The sequence below is a fragment of the Phoenix dactylifera genome, chromosome 3 (assembly GCF_009389715.1).
Source record: "Phoenix dactylifera cultivar Barhee BC4 chromosome 3, palm_55x_up_171113_PBpolish2nd_filt_p, whole genome shotgun sequence".
Lineage (NCBI taxonomy): Eukaryota > Viridiplantae > Streptophyta > Magnoliopsida > Arecales > Arecaceae > Phoenix > Phoenix dactylifera.
The window spans coordinates 14,503,796-14,524,608 of record NC_052394.1 but is presented as its reverse complement, the minus strand read 5'-3'; the positions used below and the strand labels follow the sequence as shown (position 1 = coordinate 14,524,608).

Here is a 20,813-nt window from a genome sequence, read left to right as displayed (position 1 = left end):
CGATCCAATCCATTTTGAAGGACCATGGAGCCGGGACAGGTACTATTTTTCGGATTGGTTCTGGATTTACTAAATTTAGGCCCAACCGGACTTGACCCGACCTAATTCGACCCGATCTGTTTAAAATTTGGATAATTTGAATTTTCAATTCTATGATCCGACCCGACTCGAATCCGTAAAATTATTTGGGCCCACGGGGTGCAAATATAAGTTCTAAAGCCATGACGGATTGATCCGAATCGGATCCAATCTAGACCTGAATTTTTTGAGTTGGGTCCAGATTATACATGGATCCGACCCGCCCTGAATAACATGTTAGGTCAAAAATTATAGCGGTGAATCCGACTCAGCCTGAATGATATGTTGGGTCAAAAATTGTAGTGATGGACCAACCCGAACTGATCTTTTATCGGATCGGGTCTATGTCCAAAATTAAGACTCGAACAAAAAACCGAGTTGGATCTGAATTACTCATGACCATAAGGTTGCCCAACATACATTATCTATAAATAAATGAACTACATGCAAGTTTATTTAATTATACTATAAAAAAAAAGAGCGGTAATGGTTACATTTCACAATATCACCTAAATCAATAATTTTTTATGGTGATCGATAATTTGGTAGAACAATATTCATGGTAGCTAAATACCATCTATTGCTGGAGTGGTACACCAATTTTTGAATGCCATGTCGTGCAAGTAATCTAGTCGGTGATACCGTAGCAATACCCTTCATAACCACAAATTTGCTCCATATGTACTTAAGTATATGTTATATTGATTAGCATATGTATTTGTTTTTCAAGAGCTGATTCTAATTTAGGATGGAATCCAATATTTTTATTCTTATATCTTTCATATTTTTATAAATTTTGTCATTATGATTATTAAATATACTTATAGATTAAATCATTAGTTAGTTATTTTGATGCACAATGAAAATTGAGTTTTGGAAATAATTGTACCTGCTTGAGATGTGGACCATCCAACCCGGTCCTAATCCAACATCCATTTTGAACCTAGATTTGAAATGTTCTCCAATTGGATGGATCCACACCAGGACTTTGAGCACATCCAGATTTCGGTATGGTTCCTATCCAATTCTTGGATGGATTTGGGCCCTTTTGGGTTATATATAAATAAAGATCTAGATTCAAATTATCAAACCCCTCAACAAGCCTGGCTTTTGGATCTGGAAGTATCCGGATTCTACCTGACCCAATCCGACAGCACGGCCGTGTCAAAGTTAGAATTAGGGGTGGCAAAATATGACCCGACCCGCCAAATCGGCCCGTATTCGACCCGCCATAAATAGGTTTGGGTTTGACCTAAACATATTTGGATGGTAAACAGGTTAACCCGTTTGATCTGTTTATTAATTGGATCGGATATGAATTTTAAGACATCTGATCCGTTTAACCCGTATAATCTGCTTAATTGTTGGGCTGATAAATATGGGCCACAGGCCCACAATCCACAAAATAAGGCCAGACTAGCCCAACTCCCCGCCTCGGCCCAAAACCACGACTTCTCCTGTTCTCCTTAGGGTCAGGGACTTAGGGTTTGCCGTTTGTGCGCCGCCCGAGTTCTCCTCCAGTTCGGCAGTTCCCCTCTCCTCTCTAGCTCTCTTCCGGAACTCAAGACCTCCCGAGCCCTCTCCTTCAGACCTCCGCCTCCGCCCTCTCCTTCCCCTTGTCGTCGTTGCCGACTACTTCCGCCTCCCCGTAGACGGCGACCACGGCGGCTCGATGGATCCTGGGATTTCTTTGGCTTCCGCCTCCCGTCGCCTTCCCTCTCCCTCTTCTGTTCGAAGTCTTCCGTGCGTGCGAGGTCGGATCCTCTGCTCTACCGAGGTAATCGATGAATGCTTTCGATTCTCTCATCTAGTTTTTTTTTTTTTTTCAATTATCTCTCAGATCTGATACGGATCATCCCTCCTTGCGTTTATTTCTTCGATTTCTAGGTTTTTTTTTGTTGTTCTCTTTTCTCCTGTGTTCTAGGTCATCGGTCGATGCAGTAGGGTTTATGGCTTTATAACTTATAAGCGATTCATTTTGGTATAATTTCTGGTCTTATTTTCTGTGCGAAGTTGATGATTTCAGTATTATTTATTTGTTCTTCGGGCATTGGTTCTTCACATCTTCTCCTAGATGCCGATATCTTTTTTTTTCCTTTTTTGTGGGCTTTCGACTATAATATGATGTTAGGGTTTGGGGTTTACGGTTTTGGTTTCCATTTGATTGCACAAGTCCCCTTTCTTCTTTCTTGGCATGTTTTCGGACCTTTGTATTCCAGGTCATCGGTCGATGCAGAACAGACAATGAGCCTTTCGAGGTTCTTTTCCTTATCCTCTGCATTTCTATGCTTCTCTCATTTTCTTGTGCTGGTGAAAAAGATGCGGAAAGATTTTGGCCTTGTTTCCTGGAATTTATTTAATTTGTTTTGCATGGTTTGGGCCTTCTTTGCTTTCTAAATAGATTCTCCATTGGCAAATTTATTTTTATTTGGTGTTGCAGACGGCGATGCAAAGATTCACCCAAAAGATTGTGCTGCTGATCATGCATATGTGAACTGGGCTGCTAAAATGGCGGTTGGTATGGGAACAGGTGTCCCCTGGGTGATGTGCAAGGGGGAGGATGCCCCAGATCCAATGGCAGGAAGACTTGTTCTTTCCTCCCTACATTTTTTTGTGCCTATATGTCTTACAAGCAAAGTTATATTGAAGCTAGGGTCCATTACCTCTGCTGGCTAATTAAGGTGGTTTCTTGGTCTTGTTCTCCATGATCTGATGGAGGTGTTTTTCTCATTTAGTTGCTAATACACCTACTGTGCTCACTATTGGTTCCACATGATATTATTTGCTGCACTCGCAGTGAGGCACATCTATTTTGTGTATATACAGAGAAATGGGAGACTCATTAGGCCACTGCAGGGGAACAATGGGATATGAGGTGTCTGGATTTTTCCTTCTATTTTTCTTAACCAAGTTCTAATATCATATGTTTAATTTTTCTCTCATCTACATGTCACCTGACTTTTTTTTTCCTGTGCACCATTTTACATCTTGTTATGTCTTCTGCAGGCAGAGAAAATAGGGCTTGACTGTATGGATGTTGAAGCACTAAAAAAAATGAACAAAAATAAGAAGCTGGTCAAAAAGATTGCTAAGAAGTACCATGCTTTCCTAGCATCAGAGGTGATCATGTATATTGACATTTGTTCTATGTGAAGCAGATAGTATTTTCGGGCTATTCCATATGTAATATGATTTGACTTGTATTTCTTGTCTTTGTAAAGATTAAATGCTTTTTAAATATTGCTGGTACTAGATGAATGAACAAATAACTTGTATTCCTTATGTTCAACTTTTTGTAAAGATTGAATGCTTTTTTAATGTCAATGATGTTGGGACAAGATTTTTATAATGTTTTCTACATTTACCTTATTTTTTTTCTTGTGCTGCTTAATGTAGTATAAAACAGGTTGGGTCGGGTTGGGTTAGGCTAAGGCCTAAGGCTAAGAGCCTAAGAGATTACTTATTTATTAAACAGGTTAAACAGGTTTGGTTAGGCAGGTTAAACATTTTCAAACAGGTTAAACGGGTCGGGTTAGGCAGGTTAAACAGGTTGGGTTGGGCATGTTTAATAGGTCTAAACAGGTTAAACGGGTCGGGTTGGATAAACAGGTTAAACAGGTCGGGTTGGGTTGGGCAAACAGGTTACCTGTTTATTAAACAGGTTAAACGGATCGGGTCGGATTATCTGTTTATTAAACATGACAGGTTCAGGTTGTAATTTCTGACCTGTTTAATAAACAGGTTGGGTTCAGGTTTATGATTTTCTGACCCAAGTTGCATGTGTCCCGACCCGTTTATGACCCAACCCGACCCAATTGCCACCCCTAGTTAGAATCCCCTAAAAATTTAGAAAATCCGCACGGGATCCGTTTAAGCCATTGCTAGCCCTACCACTAAAATACCAAGAGAGGCGAGTTCCTGAGCCTAGAGCAAGCTAAATGGCCGCCTCCGAGACCTCCTCATCCTCCGAGTCCGAAGACCGGAGACGAAGCCGCCGGGATGGCCGGAAGTCCCGGTGCGGCGGTGCCGCCGATTCCAACACCCGGAACAGCCGCGACAAGCCTTTATCCGGCGGTGCTGATTCTAGGGGTCCTCCCAGAGACGAAAGTAAGCACCGCGATGACGGTTGCAGCCGCTCCGGTAACGAGGGTTCCGATTCGAATGTCCAAAGGAAGAGGCGGAGCTCGAAGGACGATCGCCGGGGCCGCCGGCATGCTGATTGGTGGTGTATACATCCCTTCGTTCAGGATGGCACAGATGATGTGGGAGGTACAGGACAAGAGCAGCGAGGCCTACCAGAGACTCAGTTGGGATGCTCTTCGGAAGGGCATTAATGGACTCGTGAACAAAGTCATTGCCACCAACATCAAGAATATAATCCCCAAGCTTTTCTCAGAAAACTTAATTCTTGGGCGGGGCCTATTCTGCCGGTCATGTATGAAATCACAGATGGCGTCACCTGGATTTACAAATTTATTTGCTGCGTTAGTTGCTGTTGTGAATACCAAGTTCCCAGAAGTGGGTTTACTTCTATTGAAAAGAATCGTGTTACAACTCAAAAGGGCATATAAACAGAATGACAAGGTTTGTATTTGTGTTCCTCAGCTTTCAGTTGCCGCTGTCTTTTAATTAGGAAAGGACGATGTTCTAATATATTTGGTGAATATTTTTGATGTCAGCCTCAATTACTCGCTGCAACAAAATTTATGGCTCATCTTGTGAATCAACAAGTAGCCCCTGAGATTATTGCATTAGAGCTTCTAACGGTGCTGTTGGAAAACCCCACTGATGATAGTGTAGAGGTAAAGTTTTCTTTTATAAGTGTTTTCATCATGCTAAGTTTAGTCAAACCATCCTTGTGTGTACATCTTCTATTCTTGTGCAAGTGGCTGTAGGTTTTGTTAAAAGAACGTGGAGCATTGCTTCAAGATTTCTCCCCTCAAGGTCTCCATGGTGAGTTGGATTTAGTTTTTAGTGCAAATTGTAATTTTATTTAGCTGATGTATGCTTGGGGCATTTTAGCTTGATAATTTGATTATGCTCTATGGTTTGTTAAATTTGTGGAAGTTGATTATTTAGCTGTTGTTGACCACCTACAAAGATGTGCTTATACGTACATGCATTCACACACATATATACATATATTTTTATGTTGAGGGTGGATGTAGATAGGTATCATCTAAATAGCGATCCGAGTTTAAAATATATGTGACGAACATCTACTTTTACAAATAAAAAAACCCTGGTCTTATGTGTTGTTCTTGTTTATGTTCCTAGCTTCCTAAAGCTTGATTTGAAAAGAGCTTTTCTATAGCTACAAACTACAAATTCTGGTTTGTTAAAGAGTTACCGAGGAAGTGAAATTTCAAGCCAGTTGAATAATCCTTATTGTACTGGGAGCTTTGGATTGGCAAAATTTCAAGCATTGCTGTAGAAAGTTTCCAAATATTGCTGTTTGATACAAAACTCTCTTTGAGGGCAACAAGATTCATGTAATTGTTAAAATTTTATTAGGAGCGAAATTTGTTAAAAAGATGCAAAACGGCTTGCAAATAAAGCTATGTGGTGTACGATAATCTATATGACAGTTTAGGTTCAAAATAAGGTGAGTATGAAATTTATAAAATAGCTAAAGATACTGATTGAAGTAGATGAATTATGAGTGAGGGTAGTGAAAAATGTGAAATCTAAAAAAAAAGATGGAGTCATTATTTCTAAAAGATTTTAAATGGGATTCTACTACAGAAATTTTTATCGAAGAAGTGCAGTTAGGGAGGAGGCAACATTCTATATGTATAATCCATAAGATAGTAGTGGAGATAGCTGAAAAGAATGCCAAATGCTAAGACAATAAGACCTAGATGAAACACCTATAGAGATTGGGAAAATCATAGGAAATATTGGGTTAACTTGGTTTATTAGCTTATTTAACAAGTTTCTGAAAAACAAGAAAACTCCAAATGATTGGAGGAGAAGTCTGTCATAAGAGTAAAGGTGATGTACAAAATTGTTCGAATAATTGAGGAATTAAGCTTAGGAGTACCATAATCATAACCCTAACAACTTGTCCTTTTTTAGCTATTTTGAATCGGTTTTATGGATCCTCATTTATCGAGAATTCCAATTTAGGGCCACCTCTGACATTATGAGTCACTCTATGAAATTGTGGAGAAGGGTAATTGAACAAGGATTAAGGAAAAAAACAATAATTTCAGACAATCAATTTGGGTTTATGCTTGAAAAGTCAACATCGGAGTGGCTTTTTACTTAGGCAGTTGGTGGAAAAAATATAGAGAAAAGGAAGAACTTTATATGTGGTGCTTATTAACTCAAAGAAAGCTTATAATAGAGTACCAAGAAAAGTAATTTGGTGGGGTTTAAGAAGCAATATTGTACATAAATGGTGTATGGAAATAATTGAGAATATATATGCTGTAGCATCGAAGAGTGTTAGGAATTGTTGTGGTACAAGTGTGTTTCCAATCACAATAGACTTGTACCAAGGATCAATACTAAGCTCATACTTTTTTTGCACTAATTATGGTTGAACCTACCGCTAATAAGCAAAATGTATTATGGTGTTGAGAATATAATGTTGATTAATGAAAAAAGAACTAGGTTAAATACTAAATTGAGCTTATGGAATGGAGTTTTAGAGGATCGAGCATTACAAATCGAGAGAACAAGGACAATGTATATGGAATGTAAATTTGGTGTGAATGGAAATGAAGGTGAGATTACAATCGAGATTGATGGATTAAGAGATATCACCAAGTAATTGTTTCCATGATTAACATCTATTATACAAATTAATGGGGAGATATGAATAGATATAGGTAATAGAATTAGAGCTGGTTGGATGAAGAGGTGTATATGGAGTATTATGTGATCCACACATGCCTTGGAAATTTAAGGGAAAAGTCCATGGAACAACGACAAGGCCTGCAATGCTGTATAACTTGCAATGTTGGGTAATAATGATAGTTCATAAGTAGTGCAATAGAGATGAGAATGTTAAGATAGATCTTTGGTAAAACTAAAAAGGATAGATTAAGAAATTAATATATAAAAGGGCTGGAGAAGTTGCCGTGTATTAAGGACAAGGTGATGGAAAATCATTTGAGATGGCTTGGATGTGCATAATGAAGATCTAAGGAGGCTCCATTAAGAAGAGGTATTTTAATTTTTGTGTGGAAGGTTGTAAGAAAAAGAGGGGAAGCTCTGAGGTAACCTAGATGGAGGTTATGAAGAAGGATATGGAGAAGCTAAGAATAACATCACAGATAGTTCTAAATAGCAATACTTAGCGAAGGTCCATAAAGCCAAATAGTTGGGAAGAAGGTTGGATGGTTATGATTATGGTATTTAATCTTCAATTCAGATCTGTAAAGTAGTCATAGTCTGATATACATATTTGGTATAAAGTTTTAAGTTAGGATATTGATCTCTATTGTCGAACTATTGCCTAAATAAGTTTTTGTTGACATTCAATACCACTAGAATATGTGTTGGTGGTTATTTCCTCTTTTCTCTTCATTGCTTTACTCTTCTTGCCATCCTTGCTTCAGTTAGTATAACAGCTTTCACCATTGCAATCCAAAAGAGTTGATGTTGCATGTTTAGATAAAAAGGGCGGACCGATGCATGAGGTTTCTGCCGTTCTAGGGTTTGTGGAGGGTCAGATGTACACAATCTTACCTTCACATGTGGAACATTGTCTTCGTATTTTGAACCCTTGTCACCCAAGCCACAAGGGAGCGACTTTATTGTTGCACCAAAGATCACCCTCATGTTGCACGCTAGATCAAGCTGCAAAAACATTGCATTGTTTGAGGAAATGCTCAATTATGTGGAAGGAAGTTCTTTTTGGCAATGAGATAACCGTAATTCAGTTTTCTTATAAATGTATTCTGTTGTATAGATATAGTCTAAATCATGCAGTGTGCTTAAACCTTCATTCTTACTATGGATGCTGTATTTGTACATATGGCCATATGGAGTCCACATGCATTTTCTTATCTTATCTAGGTCTTCTGTTTTTGTAATCAACCTCTAATATTTTCTTCTATTCCAGTCATGTTTGTGATGACAAATAAGCCAATATGTTCGCTATGTTTGTTCCCACTTATTCCCTTGTTAGGTCTCTGCAAGATGATAAATGGGTTTCCTTCTGCTATATTTGTGGATTATTATGCTCATGTTACCCAGTTTTTTCCCCCACTTTCAATCCAAATAAGCATTTGTCATTTCCATTTTTTCTGTACGATGTATTCCTAAACTATTCATGTCACGACAAAGGCCCTAGCTAGGGTATGCTATAGTTAACTACAATGAAGACCCAACCAGGCTTTCCAAATCCTCCATCTGGTGGTTGATCTCTTGGTTAAATAATGTTTCTACATATATTGGGTAGGACTTCCATAATTATATTTTTATTCAAGGTTGGAGTATCATACATGTTTGCCATGTAGCAGACCACCCATTTGTTCTTGGTTTTGTGGGATCTAGTCCAACATTTAGTATGAGCACAAATGGATAACAGCTTGACCACGCTACCTTTCACTTTGGTAGGAACTTAGAATTTATACATTTAAGTATTCAGCAGGAACCATCTCTACAATTATTATTGCTCTGCCATGAGCGTGACCAAATCCTGACCAGAAAACAGCAGACAACAAGATTTGACCTTGGGGGATTTAATTTGATCAACTTTGTTCTCCATATAGTCGCAATTTTTTTCTTAGTTTGATCCCAACCCTTTTTCTACTACACTAAATGACCCCTCACTATGTACCTATTAATGCAATATGTTAAGTAATGTCATGTCTAGAAGTTCTTATTTGAAGATTTAGAGTATTATCCTATTTGCTAGATACCTGAGCTCCACATACTGAGGTTTAGATGCAAGCATATACTTTTCAGATGCTAGAGACTCGATTCAAGTATAAAACCAGCTGTTAGCTCTAGTGTCTGGTTTTACTGATATAAGTGGCTTGCTGGATCTAGTTTTTGCTACTGCAGCCTAACACATGTTAACCTATGTGTTAAGCTATGTGAACCACTTCTCAAGGGAAGTCTTGTGTGACACTGGAAAAAATTGCTGGCATGCCATATACTTGTCTGATATTTATAACAAGACATCCAGGTGTAACTAATAGTTGTCTCTATTAGTTGCTGAAATTTGTCTTCAGTATATTTATGGAGCTTAGTTAAACCTTTTACAGCTAGTTGATTGATTTTGTACAACTAGACAACTTATAATTGGTGTTTTTGCTCTTCCATCCGATATTTTTAACTCATCATAGGTGATTTTCCTTTTCCATTCAGCATTTTATATAAGAATGGTGCAAATAAGTGAATGTCTTGTTGTGGAAGTTATCATTGTGGTATCCTTACAAATATGATTGTTTGATCCAACATTCGATAGTTTGGCAACCATTTTTTGCCTCATATTCTGCTGACATATGTAAATGCATAATTATTTGGGCATATCTAGGTTGACATGTATAATTTTGTTAAGGGTTCACTTTGCCGTAAAGAATAATCTTTGTTGTGTTTAGGAGGATATAAATAACTGTTCAGATTTTAGAGCAGCACTTTTGAGTCCTCAGACTACACAATGCTACCTATGTTTAGTTTTGTAATCATCTGTATCTGATGTATGCATCCCTATTCGTTAGCATCTGCAACACCCAATTGCACTTAACTGTACTGTACAAAAGTTCCATAGCCCATACTGTTGCTATTTGATGAGCATTCTTTGTTGTATTATTGGATACAAGAGGTAATGCAAGCAATACATCTACATTTCTCATGGTTAACTTTTATATTTCTCAATCTTGCAGGTATTTTTGAACGTTTTAGGGGAATACTTCATGAAGGAGGGATAGATAAATGAGTTCAATTCTTCATTGAAGGCATTTTTGCAATAAGGAAAGCCAAATTTCAGGTATGGTTGAACTTTCTGTAGGTATTGTCTTGAATTATGCATGTCTCTATATTGTTTATGTCAAAGTGTATGATTCACTCAATCATTTTATATGGTTTCACATCGATATTCAGGGATTTCCAGCTATCCGCCCAGAATTGGATCTTGTGGAGCAAGAAGATCAATTTGCCCATGAAATATCCCTGGAAGATGAAATAGATCCAGAGACAAATCTTGGTATTCAATTAATTATAAATTTTCTTTTATGTTGTGGTGATTTGCCACATAGGCTAATATATTGCAAGTTTGTTATTCTTTTGTTCGACTGGCAGATGTTTCTAAGCCAAATCCAAAATTTCTGGATGATGAGAAGGCTTATGAAAATATTAAGAAAAGTATCCTTTGGATGGAGTCTTCTGAAGATGAAGAAGGGTCTGATGTAGCTTCAGATGATGAAGAGGAAGAAGAATCTAAAGAGGAGGAAGCAGAGGAAATGGAAATAAAAGATGAGATGGAGACAAATCTTGTTAATTTACGGAGAGCTATTTATCTCACAATCATGTCAAGTGTTGATTTTGAGGAGGCTGGTCATCAGCTGTTAAAAATCAAACTTGAGCCTGGTTAAGAGGTAAGTAATAAAATCCTTACTCTTCACTTGCAGTAGTTTATATTGACTGCTAGTAGATTAGTTATTTTTGTACCTTCTAAAGCTTGTCAAAGGTGGTCATGTTTTTATTGGCTGCATTATATGACTTCATTATATGATTTCTGAGAAAAGAATGGCTAATTTAATTGCTGTAGGCTTAATATAGATGAATATTTTGAATTTTATACCATCCTGTCAGTGGCTTCAAATCATATCATGTTTTCTCATCTTCTATTAAAATTTAAAACGATAGCTGCTTCAATGTTTTGTAGTATTGTCTAGTAATATCTATTGTAAAATAGCTGAATGTTTCCAATGCTGTCTGATTTCTGGTACATTTTATCTTGTATCCTGTACGCATATGTTGGAATTTGGATTGGCAATAAACCATTGATCCCAATTTTGGAGAATGTGCTTGCTTGCTTCAGTGTTGATAATGAAGTTTGAAACTGTTGACTCGTAATTGGTAAAAATAGTTGGAACATGATATGATATAATCATTTATGAGGGGATATATGGGACAATTTTAATGATTTTAATAGCTGATGAAGGGCAAAAACATTAATTCTGCAAAAATTAGAACACTTGTTGAAGGGAAGGAATTATTTATGTGATAATGCCATTTAAAGCAAAATTGACTATGTTAAACTTACTTTAAAGTAGCGCATACTGTGCTGTTATCTAATCCTTTTATTATGCCGATTTGCCAAGCCAACTGTTTCTATAAATATATGGTCAGGATGCCTTTCTGCTGCATTTTTGATCATATTGGATAAATGTATGAAAATTAATAGGCAAGCTTGATACTTGCAAACCATTGTTTGATTCAGAAAATGCAACGTAAATTATAGATTCTCTTTGAAATGAATTATAGTATTTGAATTTTCGTGGATTAATTAAATTAAAACTCATTGGTGCCTTTTCTCCCAAAATACCCCTATCAAATATTTTACTCTCAAAAAAAAATTCTGTGCATAGTATTAATTGATTTTCATAAGAAAATTTCAATGCAACACCATAATAATAATAATAATAATAGTAATAATAATAAAATAAAAATTAATAATAGAATTAATTGATAAACCAAGAGAAAGATCTGTGATAATGTTATTTATGACATATATATTCATCTAAGAAGTCAGGAGCCAAAGATGGTAACCCATCCCTACATGTGTCAAAGACATTTTATTAAAATTTAGAAAGGATAAAAAAGAAAGCTTACTTTAGTTACACCTTAAAAAATGGAAGAACAAACATGCTTTTTTTTTTTTTTTGAGGACATGAAGATTATGTTTCAGTTAATAGCTACGATAAAGAGTGGAAACCTTGCCTCATCATTTAGTTGTTTCCTGTTCATAACATTTGATATTCTCAATTTCTACTTAGAATAATATTTTAGGATATAAATTTTCATGCCAATTTATCTACTTATTCTGTGAATAATGACATAATTAAAAAACCATATTATTTTATCATCATTGTATGTTATTTCTTGATATAACAGCTAACAGCAGCTGATATAAGAGCCAATTTTTCATTCCCAAAAATCTAGTTTAAATGAGCAAATAACAACTGTTGTTTCTATTATAAGGAGAAAAAACTATTGGAATGGGGACTGTTATTTAATCATATCAGTATTTGTTAGAACCTTACTTAAGGTGCTGTGTTAAGCATTATGGAACATTCCTTGTAATACTCAAGTGTGCATAATCAAAAGTTTTAATTTGACCCAACAAATCCCTCACATCTAGAACATCTGTATTCTTAAAAGGAAAAAATGTATTAAATAACCATATAATATAGTCTGCAAAAGTCATGAATACATGGAATGGTTTTCGGGTGGTGTTGTTAGAACATGTCGGCGTTGTAGAAACCTTGGTTAAGATGTTATATGAAAATTTATCTAATGGCTCTTGCAATACCTGTGTTTATAATCATAAATGGCAGTTCACACTCATTAAACTCATGGAGCCCAAATAATCTGCAGCTTGTTAAAACCATGCAACCTCCCCTCCAAGTGCCCCCAACTGAAGTAGGAAATAAACAAAAAATTCTTTCTAGCTTATGTAAGAGATAAAGAGTATCAAATTATCCACCCTTGCTATTCATAAACTAACAGAGTTCAAAATATCAACCCTGGTTAACAATCAAGTTAGCAGGACCAACATATAAGTGGGTTGCTATTATTTATTCCCATGTAAAATATGATTGAGCATATATACTCTTATTCCAAGGTCCATGTTTAATTCATGAATTAGATGTACTATTTAATTCTAGATTGATTTTTTTTAATAAATTGATAGAGATGCATTTAGTTCATTACTGGATTTTGGCATACTTAACCTATTGCACCCGCACTTTTCAGGTTAAAAATTGCAGGTGAAAATGTGGAATTAAAAGGATGAAAATTTAACAGTTTTAAATCATTTGATTGTCATGCAAACATTTTTAAGCTGTAAGTCTGTAACCCAATGGATATTCCTCTCTTTTATTGGGAAGTGGTTCCATATTCAAATGTCAAATGTGCCCCAAGGTCTTCTAGAAGAAAAAGAGACTATTATATTGAAATTCCTTTAACCACATTATTTGAATTTCATTGTTAAATTTAATATTCATTCAATATACATGAATAAGAATGTGTGCTACAACATGTTATGATTAAGGATAACAAATCTTAACGAAAATATATTCTCAGATAGTTTGCCTCTAGAACTTATCAATTTTATGCTTTATCTGAGAAAGCTGTACTGCATACTGTAGCATGTGAAATCGTGGATAGATATGCATCATAATGAGCTATACTCATTAATGCTAAGTTGATAAATGTCAGAACATAATCCTTAGACGTGTCTGAATTTTACCAAAAAGAAATTTAGGACGACTTCATATGGGCCACATGGCACTACATGAACTCTTGCGTTAATCCTATTATTGCAAAAACAGAGGAAAGAATAATGAAGGCTTTATCCGATGAATAAATTATTCTAGCCTTGGAATAACTATTCGGTGTTCCTGTTTTCTGGAAGTGTTTGGCCAGCAGAAGGCTTACAACACTTATCTCTCTATTGATTCCAACCTAAGATAGAAGTAGATCAAGGTTAGTTTGAGTTACTGCTTAATCCAAATTTTGGTTAAACTGAAATTGTGCCAAAATTTTAGTCTAACCAAACCACTTTGTAGCCCTAACTCTAGATGGTTGAGATCTTACAAAGTGTTATTTTTGGTAGAATAAAGATAGTTCTGTTCGAAGTTAGAAAGCACTAAGAGTTTTATTGTATTCCTTCTTGTCATAACTGAAACTTACTAATGTACTTGTTTGAATGATCACATATAATATAGAAATTGGACCGTTAGCTAAAATCATGACATAAAACATTTATTTAAGATGAAGAAGAAAAGTTCGATAATGCTTCTTGTTTGCAAGCCAGATGAAGAAGCTAGGCTAAGGACATGTGATAGTAAACATTAACACCATCCTAATGTTATATAGAAATTCAGTAGCACTAAGTTTTTTTTAATATACTAGAGTACCTCTAAGATAACCTACTTCCGTTGGCCCAACCAAACAACCGGGACATATGATTTTGCGTAATGAAACGTAACACCATAATCTTAGTGGGATATTGCCTTTGTTTTTCATTGTAGATAACATTCTTATTTGAGGAACATGGCTCACCACCCTTTTTTTTGTCGTTGGAAGGAAAAAGTTTCAGAAATAGCCTTGACTGCTGGGATTGCTTGTCTTTTCTCATCGGTTCACATAAGAGTAAAATATATAGAAGTATAACAAACAGATGGTGTCCAAGTGGTATGAACTGAGCAGAATTGGCTTCTAACAGTTGTTTTTGTCTTTACCCATTTGAACATTCTAACAGTGTAATAGGAAAGTACAATTTATCCAAGTGGGACAGGCAAAAGGTGGCAGGGCTTCTGTAGTGTAGACATAAATATAAGAGGCAGCAAATTTTATAGAAGGATGTCTGAAGTTATAAAGGGAAAATTTACTCAATCTGCCACCTCAAAAGAAGTCAGAACAGCAGTAACTGCTTTATAGGACAAGAAATCATTTTCTTTAAAGTTGTAGAGATATTGATGAAGACTATAAACTCGATGGTGGAAGCTTAACTTTGATCATTGCATTTCTCTTGGTGTTGCTTCATACAAAGATTCGAGTAGAGCTTTCAAAACAATTCTGTTAGCTTTTCCTCCCTGTTTCTTGTGCTACTTCTATTTTCCCTCTTACAGGAAGAGTAAACCTTTTGGATATTCAGACTAGAACTTTGACTCTTCTCTGTAGTGTTTTAAGTCAAATGAAACATGCATTCTTTTCCTGAGAAACGCATCATGGACTTGTATATCACAATTATATAAAGAAATCAGTCCAAGGAACTAATGTAACATAGGATAAAACAATCTCAGAGGCTAAAACAGAGACAAGAATTTTCACTGTGAAAACTTATTAATCTTGACCATCAGCACCAGCACCTGTAAGCAGAAATTAATAGCAAGTTTTTAAATAATGTGTTATCCCGTATATAACGGACCACCACCGAAACTGTTATCGACTGTTATAACAGTTATTACAGTTGTTATTTGTCTCAAAAAGCAACTTTCAAATTTTAATATTAAAATAATCACTGAAATAATGGCCTATATAATGGTATCATAATGGGAAATAACAGGAAAAATAGTGGTGTTATCCTTCCCTTCACTTTTCATCAGATAGAATGGTATTATTTTTTGGGGGACTGTACAATTACCTTTTTTCTAGGAGGGTGGGGTCGGCAATTTTAAGGCAAAAGATTTAAATGTTGAATATATATATATATATATATATATATATATATATATATATATATATATATATATATATATATATATATATATATATATATATATATATATATATATAAAAGAAGGTGCAGGTTAAAATAACAGTCGTTATTTGTATTAGAACAAGAAATAATGGGAAATAACAGAAAATAACAGAAATAACAGAAATTATAATTTTTCCATGATATTTACCTCAGTAATGTAATAGAGGGTTGGCTGAAACAGTTATCAGTTAGAATACCATTATTGTAAACCATGATTAGTGGTTAATGCTTTATGTGAAATTAAAATATAATTATGGGATGTGAAAACAATCCATAACTGTAAGTTTTGTTTAGTAGACTAATTTTTATGCTGTAATAATTATCAGACTGTTGCTGTGAATCACTGTGACACAGGTACATCTGAACCAATACCTGTTTCTATGCAGCTGTTATGGAGCATGCACCCACTCAATGCGTTAGTAACCTTCTAATGTACTACATATTCTATGGCACGGTATAATGTAGATTGACAAGTCAATATTTGAGCATGTAATCAAGCCACAAGTGCCATTTTATATATTTTGGGAGGGTTATACACAAGCACGAACAACATATGGATAAATGGGTTAACATTATAGAAGGCTTATATGCTAATTACACATATATATCTTTTCAACATATGTCGTAACATTAACAATTTCTTGGGCTAATGGCTTGCATACATGCATTTTGAGGCGTGATTAGTCACGATTGAATCTAAAGCAAGCAACACCACCTTATGCTTTAAAGTTGTAATGAATTTTTATGGCGTTTGTTGTTCTCTAGGGGGAATACCTTTGGTGGCAAATTGTGCTAAATTTTCTGTTGTTCAAGAGTCCAAGGTTTGCTGAACCGGCTGGTACATTTGCTGAACCGGCCTGTACCAACTGATTCAGCCCGTATTGAACCGGTACCGCCCCTGACTGGTCTGGTATAGTCTTAAAATCGGTTTCGAGCCGGTTTGTACCGGTTGCCGTGCCTGTGTGCGCTGGACAGCGCGCTCGCACGGGCGCGTGCTGGCAACTGCGCCCGCGTGGGGTTCCCCGCGTTGGGAACGCGTCCGTGCGCGGTTCCCTGCTCTGGAGACCATGCCTGCGCGGGGTTGCGCACCCGCGCGCTCGGCTTGCGCCCATGCGCGATTCCCTGCGCAGGGAACTGCGCCCGCGGCCGGTTCCCCAGCAGGAAATCGCGCCTGCGTGGGCCATTTAATATCACAGAGTGGGCATTTAACGCGTCCGCGCGTTGTTTTTTTTTTTTTCCGTCCGCTGCTTTGTTGGCTGGTTTGGTACCGTACCGGTACCGGTGCCCACTGGTACATCGGTACGGTATGGCAAAACTTGGTTAAGACAGTTTCATTCTTATTTTCGAGATGTATTTATCTAATTGATCTTAATTTTTGTGGTAAATTCCACATCCTATATTCTCCTTCGTTTTAGTTTACCCTATCCTCTCTTTTTAATCTTTTTTTATACCATCGGGCTCATTGCGCGCATTATGTTTGCATTAGATGAGAATCCTTAGGTTGGCATGGCAGTGCTAGGGTGGATAAATCAAGAAGGCTGCACTTTGAGTTATTTACTGCCACAGTAACTAGATGGAGCATCAACAAGGAGCCTAGGTGATCTGACGAGGATAGTGAAAAGGATATTGAAAATGCCAGCGTTAATGGAGTGATTGTCAATAGGAATTTGGACAAATGCTCGAAAATGTTTCTAATTTTTGATTGATCTTGGCACATGGGATCCTATGGATGAAGATGCGGTCTCTATGGACTGCATAGAATTTCATTCAGAGGAGGAACCATGTAGAGTTCTTATTCAAACAAGCATTGGTCAATTATTTTTAGATTTTCAGTCCATGAGACACAGTATGGGATCTGTAGTAGGCAAAACGATCCCCCATTTTTAATTCATAGAAACCTATAAAAATATGATTTATGTTAAATGATTATTATTATGAGTCTGATCTGGCTTGTTTCTATATTTTTCACCTTGTTTTTTGAGAGAAATACTTTTTGCCTTGTTATTTGCATGCATTTTTATTTTTTCCTCTGTATTTCCATCAAATATTTTGTTTGTTTTTTAAAGTAATGAAATGAATTATCAAACTTGCATCCCCTATTTACTCCTCCATTATTCTTTTGTTTGCACTATAGATGGAATTATGCATAATGCTGCTCGAGTGCTGCAGCCATGAGAGAACATATCTTCATTGTTATCAGCTTCTAGGAAAACGGTTTTGCATGATCAATAAAGTCTACCAGGAAAACTTTGAGAAATGCTTTGTGCAACAGTATTCCATGGTACATCGACCTGAAACTAATAAACTACGTAGCGTGGCTAAGTTCTTTGCTCACTTACGTGGAACTGATGCAATCCCTTGGTATGTTCTAGCTTATATATGCTCGACGGAGGAGGACACGACTTCATCTTCTCAAATTTTTATAAAAATTCTCTTCCAGCTATATATCCAGTGTTATGGAATTCTATTTCTTCATTATCTTATTGATGCTTCTAAATTTAAAATAACGTGTAAGTTTAATACAGGAATTGTCAGAGCATCTCGGCATACATTTGCTTAATGAGCGTCTAAATGATCCGACCATGCAAAATCCATTTGAGTCTATTTTCCCCAGGGATAACCCAAAAAACCCAAGATTTTCCATCAGTTTTTTCACATCAATTAGACTAGGTGGCATTACGGAGGATTTGAGAGAATATTTGAAAAATATGCCTCGCCTCATAATGCAGTAGCAGAAATCTGTGACGGATTCAGATGAAGAATCTGAAAGTTATGAAGAGTCGAGTTTAAGTAGCTCTGGCTCTGAATCAGGTTCTGAGTCGGAGTCGGAACCAAGTTCTGAAAGTGATGGAAGGCACAGTAAGAGAAGGAAGAGGAAATGATGAAACATTTTGAAGTCTCGAGTCCCCTATGTTGTCCTCGAGTATATTTTTGATTTTAGAGGTATTCAATGATCTTGTAAACAGTAATGAACCGTCATTTTGTAGACTCAAGATGCTTTTCTTTTTCTGTTAACGATAGGAAAAGCCACATCGTACCAAAAAAAGGAAAAGCCACGTACAAAGAACACTTGGCTAAAAACAAATATATAAATATCAGCTTTCTGGATATGGAAGTAGGCATGCAGAGTTCAGTCATATCATCATGCATGAGTTAATTAGGGAAAAGAATAGTGACCTAGAATCATCATTAGAGATTAACTTCCTTGCATAAGAAATTTTGTAGATACGATGCCCTCAAGATTCTTTTTTTCCCTTCGACATTAAAGCTGTTAACAAAATCTCGTAGAGGTGAAGGTTGATTTAGACACTTTTGGCTATGTTAGATTTCCCATCCATGAATTATTAGAGAGAATAATGTAATTCCTTTCAGGCAAAACTTGCTATATCCAAGCTAAAAGGAAGAGCTAAAAAGTAGTGGGGACTTTTTTTTGATGCAGCCTAAAACATTATAAAACATTATTTCCCAGGAAAATGTATGGCCTAAATTACATTAAATCATTCCCTCCATTTTCTCCTATTGCATTCTGTCCTTTTGTGGTTTCAAACGGGACTGCCTATTTTACTTCTTCCTAGGTGGCTGTCTAAACATTTATGCACCCACCTAGGCCATACAAAGTGTTCACCTCCCTGCCTTACCTAGGTAATTGTGGGATTTGATTGAGATCTCTATTATTATTTTTTTAATTTTTTGAGGATCGTGTGTCGAAAGGTGTTAGTTTTGCATCATGAATTTGGTATTCTGTATTTGGTGTTTGCTTTGCATCATAAATTTGGTCTCTGTATTTTGTTCATTCAAATTATTTCTCTTTCGGCAGGGATTAGGAATCAAAGTTGATAATCAGTAATTGGAGGGAAGCTAATGTCCCATTTGAATGGTTTGGAGTACTTCTCTGTCCATGATCTGGAGAACACAAAAAAATTGGAGCAGATGGCCAGTGAATGGTTAGCAGATTTGACTGTTTGAATTAATAGCTGCATTGTGCTTTTGCTGCTGTCATGTTTTAATGATTCTCAGCTGCCATGAATCCTGCTATTGAAAGGATGGTACTAAGACAGTTCTGGCTGTATCCTCTAGGCGCGAGTCTGCTAGCTGTTGGCCAACCCTGCCGCTTGTCTTCCTTCTGTCATGGCTGTGTCTGGCTTGCAGTTTGCCACTGGCAGTAAAGATATTGGATTTATCTTTGGCTAGTACAATCTGGATCTTTCTTTTTCGTCGCAGACTTGTGCAATTATATCGATCATTTCTTGGAGGGTCTGTTTAAGTAATCCAATATTAGTGTAGATGTTGATTGGTGCTGTTTCGATACTCCATGGTCTTGGAATATTCGATAGCCTTAGACTGCGTTTGATTTGGATAGACGGAAAATGGACATGGTAAGAGTGAAGTATGTGAGAATAGTTATTCTAGGAGTTATGCCATTTTTTTTTTTGTTCCACTTTTAAATAGAAAGAGATACCCTTTTTTTGGAATAACTTTTGAGGGATATACTTTTTTTCATTAAAATTAAATGTAGATATAAAATATGTTTTTATGCAAAAGAATAGTTTACTGCATTTTCTTCATGAAACTGTTATGCAGGTACGCAGGTTTGACTGGCATAACTATTTCTTGGCCATGCCTCCTCAAGCATTGTTTGGTAGGTGTAAGAGTTATTCCTAGAATTATACCTAATTTATGCCAGAATCAAAGGAAATTCTAGTATTTTTCCTTTCAGTAATTAAGAATGCCCTTATTGGCACCAAGGGCTCTTTATTCTGTCATTGGAGTTTCCAGAGGTGGACGTTGGAAGATACCTAGGTCCTACCGACTTCTAGGTGTGAAGTGCTGAAATGTTTTGTTTTCCTGAGGGTTGCTTGTTCTGATGGGATTCCCATTCAAACCGCATGTCGGCTCCTCCATTTTGGTGTTGCAAAGCAGAGGTGGTCTCACTTTGAGGTAGGTCAGATTAATTATGAGTCACTAAAAGGCTGACTACAATGACCAGTTTGGATGCTTCTGCTTGGATTTGAGCAGCTAAAGTTTCTTCGTTTTGTGCCGTACACTGGAAGGCTACTAGATGTTGGAATCCATTTAGCAGGTTGCTTAATGTAAGGTGGCGTGGCTGGAACTTGTGTGGGAAGATGTCTCGGGACTATATCAAATATGATCCATTTTCTATTTGCTTCTGAATGTTGCATGCTTTTTGAAACTTATTTGGTGGACTGGTGTTGCCCTTTAGTTTCATAAAGCATCAGCCGTATCCAGAACTTGCTACGTTGCTGCCTTAACGAGGCACCAGAAA

At 36.6% G+C, this 20,813-nt stretch overlaps 1 long non-coding RNA gene and 1 pseudogene across 2 annotated transcripts; both read left to right on the top strand.

Moving 5' to 3' along the window:
• The first annotated feature begins 1,499 nt into the window (after positions 1-1,499).
• On the top strand, positions 1,500-3,427 carry LOC108511780. Of its 2 annotated transcripts, XR_005511037.1 has the most exons (3): positions 1,500-1,855; positions 2,519-2,953; positions 3,085-3,424. It is a non-coding gene; the product is annotated as an uncharacterized LOC108511780 (long non-coding RNA). The 2 variants fall into 2 exon arrangements; XR_005511036.1 differs by having other exon boundaries at positions 1,503-1,855; positions 2,519-3,427.
• Positions 3,428-3,790: 363 nt separating this feature from the next.
• On the top strand, positions 3,791-18,257 carry LOC103720718 (annotated as a pseudogene).
• The last annotated feature ends 2,556 nt before the right edge of the window (positions 18,258-20,813 follow it).